The following is an 11,787-nucleotide window of genomic DNA, read 5'->3' on the forward strand; positions in this document are numbered from 1 at the left end:
AATCTTGATTTCTATGAGACAGAACCTCAGGGTTCTTATAAATTGCATTTATCTGATTACTAGTGGCTCATCTTAGTTAATTTTTATATACAGTTTTGGTAATCTTCTCCTTTTTTCCTACCTTCCTTCTTTCCTTCCTTCTTTCCTTCCTTCTTTTCTTCCTTCTTTCCTTCCTTCCTTCCTTCTTTCTTACTTTCTTTTCTTCCTTCTTATCTTTCTTCCTTCCTAACTTCTTTCCTTCCTTCCTCCCTTCATTCCTTTTCTAATCAGAATAACATTTGCATTTCTTTGGTCCCATGATATTTATTTTATTTATCACTTAAAAAAAAAAACAAAAAAACAAAAAAACAATGATCTTGGCTTTGTGACAGCACTGATGTTCCCACCCTTTTCTCTGTAGAATCACCATGGTAGTGGAGACCTTGTACATGTACCCTAAAAACAGGCTGGCCTTTAAGGCCCTCATTGCTTCACAGTACAATGGGACCCAGATCCATGTGCTTTCTTCATCTCCTCACTTCCACTTTGGCCAGACCAATTGCACTACTGAATTCTCTGAAAATTTCCTGTTGCCAAGATTCCAACATTTGAGCTTTTTGTTTTGTGGACTTGAAAACAAGGCCTTTGCACACCATGTGAGTAATATAGACATTGTAGGTTCTCCACCAGAGGCAGCTGCCTAGGTGATCCAGTGGTTGAGCTTTGCTGACAAAGACATTGTTCTGTGGGCCAGTGCCTGGGTGTTTCCCCACACTTGACATCATGGATCGTAACAAGCAGGCCACAAAGAATGCAAAAAAAAAAAAAAAAAGAAAAAAGAAAAAAAAAAGGTGGAGTGAGTGCTGGAGATCTTGGACGCCCACTTGAAAAGTCGGATTTTTCTGTTAGGGGAGCAAATGACTCTGGCTGTTGTGGTTGTATAAGTGGGTCTTAGAGAGGTCTTTCTGGCAGACTTTTCCCAACACCGGCTGCTAGTTCCTCACCTCATTTACCAACCCCAGTTCTGAGGGTTTGAGGAGAGGTGAAGCTCTGTGAGAAAATGGCACAGTTTGATATTTTAAAAGTTTGCTGAGAGTTAGCTTAAGAAGGAGACCTCCAAAAAGCAAAGGGGCAATGAGAAGAAAAGCAGAAGGCCCAGGTGGAGCAGTAGGAAGAAAAGGAGCCAGAAGCCCCTGACCCTGAGGAGATGGTTAAGTGTGAGCAGGTGTGGGTTGCAGAGCCCAAGACCAAGGATCCCTTTATCCACCTACCCAAAAACATATTCATATTGGATGAATTTAATAAAAAGTACTTCAACGAGAACATTGTGATGGTGGTCCTGCTGGGAGCACTTTGACAGCAAAGGCTGGTCCCATGATATGGAGTACGCCATAGTGGTCCCACTTGCCCCAGGATCCTAGCCAGAGCTTCATGAGTAGCAATCTCATCATCTCAATGTTCCAGCAGAATGAGGAAGAGCATCTTTGCTACTCTCATCCTTTTTGGCATCAACAATAGCAGCTTCATTTCTGGAGTCTGGGTTTTCTAGGACCAGAAACTGGCCTTCCAGCTCAGTACAGACTGGTAGGTCAATTATGAGTCTTGTTCATGGTGTAAGAACTGCATTAGCAGTGAGGAGGCCCAGACAAACTCTTCAATCAGGGCAAAATCTTCAAGTGAAATTCCTGCTCTGCTACCACCTAGCTGCCTATTTTCTCCTCTACAAGAAGTGCCCATCAACATTAAACAAAACTGAACACAGAAAATTTTTTTTAAAAACGTGATCCTTTACAGTGGTTCAGAAATCACTTCTCATAATTCTCTCTATTCTTAAAGATGTAGATCATCCAAGCCAGATAGCTTGATCTCAACAAAAACCTGTCATAAGCTCACTTAGCATATCTTTATCTTAGACTTCAACTTCCTATCAATCATGTTTCAGTTTTTCAGTCTAAAGTTCACTCTTCTTAAATACCCTTTCTTTCATCTTTTAATCAGTTTTGAAAAGTTGGTTTGTTAGTTATTAATATGTATATATTCATTTTTTAATGAAAATCCCCACATTTTATTTAAACTGCAAGTATTTTTCCCAGTATCCTGAATGGTTCATTACAAAGAACTTCCAGATTCTTGAGGTGGGCTATTGGATAGACTACTGAACTTAGGGTCAGAATACCTGAATTCAAATTCTGCTTCAGACACCAGCTAAAGGACTCTTCCAAAAATACTTCAAATATCTGAGATTGTTTTCACTACATGAAATTTCTATTCAAAGTTCTCTTCTAGCTTAAAATGTACATTCTTTGATTATTTATTGCCATTGAAATCTCTTCTCCCTAAACATAAGATATAGAAAAATCCATACTAATTTCTTCTCTTTCACTAAAGCAAAAATACTCATATGTTAAGCCTGTAATGTATTAAATCATTACCACACCAACCATGTCCTTATCTCCTTTTTTTCCCCTACCTCCCTTATTCCCTCCTTTCCTTTCTTTTCTTCCTTCATCCCTTCCTCTCTTTCCCTTTCTCCCTCCTTTCTTCCCTCTGTCCACATAAAGTATCCATAGGTATACCAACAGATGGTCTTAAAAGCATTTTTTCTCTTTTGCACTTCTGAACCCTCCCAGCATATTTTGGGGTTTACTGACTTGATTTATTTATTAAAGACCAGACCTTAAATCAAAATCAATCTAATTCTAATTGGCCACAAATAGGTTCTAAACCAAGCTCTATTTGGTTATTGTTTGGGTTCTGATTGATTCAGATTGAATGTAAATAGCAATGATTTCTGGTTTAACCAGAAACTCTGAGGTTCTCTGCCTCCCAGATTTATTTATTTATATATTTAATTTCATTTTGGGGTATTAGGGTAAAGAGGACCTTCTTTGCCTCAATTTCTATCTAGTTTTAATCAGAGTGGATGCTGCTTCTGTTAAATTGAGACCATTTGAGGATCTTAGCAGAAAAAAGCCAAAATCTCCCATTTCATTCATGGCCATATCCAGAAGGCCTTGAAAAGATCTATATCTTGCCACAGGACCCAGGTCTATGGAAGGGAAAGTGAACTTGCATAGCTCTCCCTCACTTAAATCCAATTCATTTGCACATCATGGCATCAGAATCCTGATGTCACAGTCTTCTTGGAGAACAAAGGACAAACTATTCTTCAAGGATGAATACATCATTTAGGCAAAATGAAATTCTTTAAGCTGCTTTACTGTCTAGGGAAAGAGACAGAGACAGAGACGTACACACAGAGAGAAATACAAATACAAAGACAAGATACTGAAAGACAGAGAAACAAAGAGACAGCAGCAAAGACGGAGGTAGAAAGAGACAGTGGCAGAGACAGAAAGACAAAGGTGGAGTCAGAAAGAGGCAGAGAAGTGATAGAGGGCAGAGATATAGAGTACTCATATAATACTATTTCAGTCTCTCTGTCTCTTTGATTGGTATACTATCAAGCCAATCCATTTCCATACATTTCCCTAGCTTCTCATATATTTCTTGTTACCTTTGAAGTGATTTATACTATTCTCTATCTTCAAAATATCATCTCTGTATTAAGAGATTTTCAACCAGTCTCCACTATGAATCCTCTTTATATTTCTTAGATCTTTTCACATTCATATTTTCTTAATAATGCAATGATTCTGAACCCACCCCATTTTATCTATTCTGCCCCTTTTCTATAAAGCATATCCTTTCAAATTTGCTTTCTTATGCACGTCAAGCTGAAATCTAATTCTTTTAAACTTCCACCCATTGTTTCTTTTTTGTTTTCTTTATATGAATGAATTGAATTATTCTTCAATATGGCAATCTTTGAAAACATAAATATTTCATTCATGCCTCTCTACCCATTCATTCTCCTGTTTTCTCCCTGCTAAAAAGCATGCACCATGACTGTTTTGAAACTTAATTGTGTGGCTCTTGGTGAGAGTATTCAAAATATACCACTCACTATTTTGCAAGGAGTGAAAGAGGACTTTACTTGATGTATCCTCAGAACACTTGGCATGGAGGCCATCCTCTAATTGCTTGTCTTTCATTTTCTAATGCCTGTGTCCCCCTAGAAAAGCATCCTGTGACCCGTGATGGTGATTTCCATCAGTGTCAGCAAAGGTGATTTCCATTTCCTGCTGAATCTATTGGCTTGAACTTCCATCTCATATCATACTGCGAGCCAATTGTATAAAAGGGAGCCTTCCTTCTGACCTCAGTCCCTCCATTTTCTGCTCTTCCTGAACACTGAGGAAAAAAGATTAAAGTTGGTAGAGAAGAGGACTTCCATTTCATGGCATGCCAAATTTAATCTCCATTCTTTGGATGTGAAAAGAAGAAATGAAACTAAGCTTCCAAATTGATCATATCCCTTCTATCTCAGGCCAAGATCTTCTCCTGTCAGATCTCCAGTCTTTAATGGAGAGTAGTCTTTCAATTAATGATAAACATAATCAATACCCAGTGATGTCCTATATGAAGCAATGCTTTTGAACTCTTATAAGTCATCATTCAAACTCCATAGCTATTCCCACCACCACCACCACTACCACCACCCAATTCCTTATCTCCTTTCCCTTAAAACCTCCTTTTAATATCTTCCACCTTTTAAAGAGTTAGAATACATTGTCAAGTTAATAATTTCTTAGGTACTCTGTTTTAAAAGCTTCATATGTTTTCCATATAAGGATATCTACTTAATATTAGTTCAACTGACTTTTTGGCTTAAAATAACCCCTTTGAAGTAAACTTCCATGCTGCCTTTCAAAATTTAAGCACATATTAATATACCATGCCCAAAATTATAAATATTTGTTTATTGAATGAATAAGTGCATAAATCAGTCCAACTGAATATATTAAAACCTTTCATAGGAACTGGGAAATTTCCAAATATTTCCAATTATCTATACTTAGCCTATTTTAAAAGAAATGACTGAAAGAGCTGAAGTAAGTTAATAGACTCAAATATCTTGTTCTAATTAGAAAATTTATTTTTAACAGGAAAGATCATTGTGTCTTTCCATGTAAGTTAGGGTTTAATATGAATTACTGTATTTGTCCAACCATTCTGTAGATCAATTTGGAACTATGCTCAAAAAGTTATTAAACTGTGCATATCCTTTGATCCAGCAGTGTTACTACTGGGTTTATATCCCAAAGAGATCATAAAGAAGGGAAAAGGATCTGTATGTGCACAAATGTTTGTGGCAGCCCTGTTTGTAGTGGCCAGAAACTGGAAACTGAGTGGATGCCCATCAATTGGAGAATGGCTGAATAAATTGTGGTATATGAACATTATGGAAGATTATTGTTCGGTAAGAAATGACCAGCAGGAGGATTTCAGTAATATTAGTTCAACTGACTTTTTGGCTTAGAATAACCCCCTTGCTGTCTTTCAAAATTTAAGCACATATTAATATACCATGCCCAATTTCCAAATATTTCCAATTATCTATACTTAGCCTATTTTAAAAGAAATGACTGAAAGAGCTGAAGTAAGTTAATAGACTCAAATATCTTGTTCTAATTAGAAAATTTATTTTTAACAGGAAAGATCATTGTGTCTTTCCATGTAAGTTAGGGTTTAATATGAATTACTGTATTTGTCCAACCATTCTGTAGATCAATTTGGAACTATGCTCAAAAAGTTATTAAACTGTGCATATCCTTTGATCCAGCAGTGTTACTACTGGGCTTATATCCCAAAGAGATCATAGAGATCTTTCTTACACAAACTGGAGAGACTTACACAAACTGATGCTGAGTGAAACAAACAGGATCAGGAGATCATTATATATTTCAACAACAATACTATATGATGACCAATTCTGATGGACCTGGCCATCCTCAGAAATGAGATGAACCAAATCAGTTCCAATGGAGCAGTAATGAACTGAACCAGCTACTCCCAGCGAAAGAACTCTGGGAGATGGCTAAGAACCATTACATTGAATTCCCAATCCCTGTATTTTTGCACACCTGCTTTTTTGAGTTCCTTCACAGGTTAATTGTACAATATTTGAAAGTCTGATTCGTTTTGTACAGCAAAATCACAGTTTGTTCATGTATACTTATTGTGTATCTAATTTATATTTTAATATGTTTAACATCTACTGGTCATCCTGCCATCTGTGGAAAGGGGTGGGGGGAAAGAGGGGAAAAATTGGAACAAAAGGTTTGGCAATTGTCAATGCTGTAAAGTTACCCATACATATAACCTGTAAATAAAAGGCTATTAAAATAAAAAAAAAAAAGAATAACTGTATTTGTCCAGATATTTGTTACCTTTTTGAGGTTATTTTGTAAAATAATAATTTATAAAAATATGGGGAAAGACAAACCTGTTTCTTTGGGTATTTACTAGAAAAGACCAAGATTGACAGGATGTAATAGGAAAGCAATCACATTTTAATGAAACAGCGATTGTATAAGAACAAAATGCCTGTTAAAGCAAAGACAAACAATGAAAAGAGTACAGAAGCAGATGGTAGAAACAAGTAATGGAATGGGGAAGAGACACAGGCAGCATGGGAAAGAAAATGAGGAGGGGAGAAGCAATGGGTAATATTGATATAATCATGGATTAGAGTGGGCAGCACTGAGCAAGAACCAAAAAGAAGATAGAGGAATACTTTTGAGGTAGGGGTTTGAGTTCCATTTTTAGAAGATTTGGGGGGAAGGAAACCAATTTGTATCTATGCCATCTTTGGATTAGCTTATTAACATATCTAAATATCTTAAAGTTATCTGTACCTTTTTGATGTTCCACTGGTCTGAAAATGTGAGAATTTGATATTTTTTCAGGAATTTATATATCATATGACCAGAAATCTTTACAGCACTGTCTAGATGGCTATTCCTGATACAACACAAAGCTAGTAGTAATTATTGTTTAATATCCAATACAACTTTAAATTATGCTCCTTTTTATCTTTGGGATGCTTCGCAAAAGATATCTGAGGTCTCCTTTCTAAAATTATTTCCTGCTATTTATCTTTCATATTGGTAATTTATAAACTTACTCTACTAACTAAAAGGAGAAGGAGATTATCAGGAGCAGTAGAATAAAATACAATTTTAATAAACATCATAGATTAATTCTGCCATTGTCATTTCATAATGTCAATGACTGTTTTGAAATATCTGAATATTGGGATCCATAGATCAAATTATAAGAATAATTGATAAAATTTTTTATTATTATACATTTTCTCCAAAATGAACAAATCAATATATATCTTAATCATATTGATTATTATTATATTATTAACATATTGATCTTCCAGAAATGAATTTCTTTTGTTTCTTTTGATAGATATGTAGTGATATCCAATCAGATTCTTTTAAACTTAGTTATATTATTTTATAATCATACTACAATTAACTAAATATTTAGATATCATTATTGATAATTTTATTTATTCTTTTGAATATGAGTTGTTACACTGAGCAATTGAGGAGATATCCATCAATTAGGGAATGTTTGAATAAGTTGTGACTTATGATTTGGTTGGAATACTACAAATAATAAAGAAGATGCTTCCCTAAAAACCTGAAAAGGCTTACACACATGATGCAAAATGAAGTGAGCAGAACCAGAAGAAAATTGTAAAAGTAATATTTCGTAGCAGCTGATATACAACTATGTCTTCTTTTAAAAAGCTAACTTATAAATGTATTTTGTGTGATAGAATATCTATATACAATTAACATCTTAGTGAGCAAGTAACTGGGAGAGAGAGAGAAAACTTCGAACTCATTTTTTTTTAAATGAATGTTTGAAATTGATTTTAAATAATGAGAAAATATTATTAAAGTAAAAGAAATATTTTGTTATTTTCTGACAATTTCTCTATTGGGTCATTACATAATCTTATATTTTATTCTATTTTCTATATATTCAATGTCATTATTTTATTTTAAAAAATAATAAACTTATTTTCCCAATTTGCATTTTCTTATGCACATTGCATTATTTAATTTTAGAAATATTATTTTACTTTTACATAATTGAAATTTGATATTTTGTCTTTAAATTTTTTTTCAATTCTACATTTGATTCAGATTTTTCTCCATTTTTATGTTTGTGAAAGAAATAACCTTTCATTTCCTTCAATATTCTCATTGTATAGGTTCTAAACTTAGGTCATTTATCTAGCTGGAGCTTTCTTGATAGAAATTTTAAGTTACATTTCTGAAGCTTTTGGGGGTTAGTCTCTTAGAGTTTTCCCAGAATTTCTTGGGAAAAAAAACATCCCCACCACTCAAATAATCAATACTATTGCATCTATTGGATGCAAGGCAAAAATATATTTTCTCCTTCCCTTGCCCCAAATATTTACTATGAGATTTCTTTCATGGATTTATTTTTTCCCATGGATCTACTTGTAATGTACTCAGGCTCGAGTTGATGCACTGAGGTCCCAAGCACGTGAGGCTAAATAGTAATTGGACCATACTCTATTAATATATAAGCTTGGAGAAAGAATGGCCCCTGCCCACTCTTTGTGCAAGTCCTGATTAATGTTATATAGGAAATGATGATTTTGGTGGGTGGAAGCAAGGGGGCAGAGAAGGAAGCCCAAAGAGAGACTGCTGGCTGGCATCTTGTTGCAGCTGCTCCCATTGCTATCGCAACCCCCCTTCACCTCCAATCCCCCTTCACCTCCAATCCCCCTTCACCTCTGCTGATTGGCTTCCTGTCACAGCTGCCCATATTGCTATCACAATCTCCCTTCACCTCAAAAAGAATAAAGATTGAAGATTTCCCCCTTAACCTGAATTCCTGACTGGCTGATTTTAAATACATGGTCATCATATCTACTTTTTTTTTTTTCCCCCTAAGGCAATTAAGGTTAAATGACTTGCCTAGGGTTACACAGCTAGGAATTGTTAAGTGTCTGAAGTTAAATTTGAACTCAGGTCCTCCTAAGTTCAGGGCTGGCGCTCTAACCACTGCAACACCTAGCTGCCTCCCATAGATCTACATTTTAATCTAAAACCACATTTTAGGATTTCAAATATTGAAATGTCTTATCAACTTCATTCTTTTAGCAGTATCATTGAAAATATTGAAAGGAAAATTATTTATGGTCAGAAATACCATAGCTTCTCCTGACATTTCCTGCTCAGCATTTAGTATAGTTTTCTTCTTTTTACATTTGTGATGCTTGACTTGAATAAAAATTTTCATGATTCTAAACCCAAAATAGCCTCTTAGTCACCATTACAGCAACAAATTATTAGTTACCATGTTATAATGTAGTGTGAGAACTGATTATGCCTCCTTCCATATTTGGAAATTTGATAGCAATAATATTAATTAAATAATATTATAATATTAATTAAAATAGAAAATTGCAAAATAACAAAAAATACAATGCTACATCAAATTTAGATTATTTTATTTTTATTATGAATAAATTAAGTAATCTACATTTATCATGTTATATAATTAAAACATGAAAAAATTAAATAATTATTTATTAGAATTATTTTGTAATTTTATTTTTCTTTAAAAATCATCGGCACTATTGGTTTTTACCCTTTTTGCATTTATTCTTAAATATTTTTTTTTATTTACAGACATTGTCCATATATTTTGCTAAAATTTCCCAATATTTTATTTTATTAATTAAGGTGAATTTTTATGTCTATCAATTTTGTTAACATTTTCGAAGTAATATTCTCTAAAGACTGATGCTTTTGGGGAGCCATTTTTGAAATTTTGATATTTAAAGAGGCTATCCTTTTTGTTTGTTTGTTTGTTTTAGTGTGTACTTCTTTAAAGTTCTTTAAATGATCATGCAATTTAAAAAGGAAAATTTTTCTCTCCTCTCTGCCCTAACTTATTTCCTCAATTCATGCACATCCTTGACATTTCAGGTATAAATTTAACTTCATAGTGTAAAGTACAATCATAGTATCAATTAGCTTTACAAAAGGATACTTATTAATAAGCATTATTAAGAATAAAAGCACAAATTTGTTCCCCACATACATAGTCATACTATCTCCTGTACCATCACAGTCTCCCTGAGAATGAGTCAAACTGAAATTTTGAGATAGTTGCTCAATACTTTACTATTACTCTATCTTAACTCCCTTGGACTCATCAGCAAGTTATACAATAGAACTGGAAAAACTGAGTTTAAGTTCTGAAATATCCTATGTAGATGACCACAGGGAAATCGCTTGATATCCAGTGCATTGGACAGCTCTCTATCACCACCAAGTTGGCAATCATAACTGGTAGATTTTCTTCATTACTCTACTAGGTCAATCCAGTAAGAATGTAATACATGTTTACCATGTGCAACATATCGGCATAGTTGTTGGGTATAAAATACGTGATAAAAAATACATCTGTGGCAAGTACTAGCTGCCTAATTCTAGACATTCTTGATGTCTCCTAATTTTCTTCTTTCTAACTTGGTCATTCTTTCTCTGTCTCCTATATTGGATACCTCTTTTCTATTCCTCTTCTCCTTAGACCTTGTTTCACCTAGTTACCTCCATCAGCATCCATGAATATAATAATTATTTCGATTCAGAAAATTCTCAGATTTACATACTCTACCTTACTTTCTCTGATATCCTCCAATCCCACATTTCTGACTGCCTTTCAGAAATCTCAAAGCAGATTTCAAATAGAAGATTTAGAGGAATGGGGAGAAATTGTATCTGGCAGACCCATTAGCAAGATATGGCAATAGTGCAGGCACAATGTGATAACAATCTGCACTAGGGTAGTTTCAAGGTCAAAGGAAGGAAGAGAAAATATATGAGATATACATTTCTTCATGGATCATATTGAGAGACAAAATCAGAACAAAAGGGAAAAACCACAAGAGGAAAAAACAACAGAAGGAAGTGAATATAGCATGTGTTGATTTACATTAAATCTCCATGGTTCTCTTTTTGGATGCAAATGGCATTTTCTACCATAAAGTTTATTGGGATTGCCTTGAATCCGTGAACCACTGAGAAGAACCAAGTCTTTCACAGTTGATCTTCACACAATATTGCTGCTACTGTGTGCACTGTATTACTATTTCTACTTGTTTTGCTCAGCATCAGGTCATGTAATTCTTTCCCAGCCTTTCTAAAATTAGTTTGTTCATCATTTTAAATATAACATTAATATTCCATTACTTTCACATACCCTATGTTATTCAGCCATTTCACAACCAATGGGGAATTTTCCAATTCTTTGCCACCACAAAAATTACTGCTACAAACATTTTTTGCACATGTGAATCTTGTTTCCTTCTTTATGATTTCCATGGAATACAGGTCTAGTAATGGTAGTACAGGTCAAAGGTTATGTAGAGTTTTATAAACCTTTAGGCAATTGCTCTCCAGATTGGTTCATCATTTCCCAACTCTACCAAAAATGTATGTGTCTCAGTTTTGCCACATTCCTTCCAACATTTATCATCATATTTTCCTGTCATCTTAGCCAATCTGAGAGATATGAAGTGGTACCTCAAAAAATCAACAGGTCTTTTTAACAGATTGTTTACTGTATGTGGGGAAGATGAAATTTAATGATGAATTTGGGATGACTCCTAGATTATAAATCTGATGGATTAGATGAATGGTATTGTTTTTTACAGTAATAGGGAAGATTATGGGAGCTGTTTAGAGGAAATGTAAATAGTTCAATTTTGGGTGTATTGAGTTTAAAATATCTTTAGGATATCCAGTTGGAGATGGTTGACAAAAGGAGTGGTTCATTAGGATACAAGTAGACTTTATATTAGTTAATATTGATTTTCATTATTTAAAGTATTTGGCC

At 34.3% G+C, this 11,787-nt stretch overlaps 1 pseudogene; it reads left to right on the top strand.

Annotated features, from left to right (window-relative positions):
* Nucleotides 1-211: 211 nt before the first annotated feature.
* On the top strand, nucleotides 212-1,735 carry LOC127546067 (elongation factor 1-gamma-like; annotated as a pseudogene).
* The last annotated feature ends 10,052 nt before the right edge of the window (nucleotides 1,736-11,787 follow it).

Source organism: Antechinus flavipes, chromosome 1, assembly GCF_016432865.1.
Source record: "Antechinus flavipes isolate AdamAnt ecotype Samford, QLD, Australia chromosome 1, AdamAnt_v2, whole genome shotgun sequence".
Taxonomy (NCBI): Eukaryota; Metazoa; Chordata; class Mammalia; order Dasyuromorphia; family Dasyuridae; genus Antechinus; species Antechinus flavipes.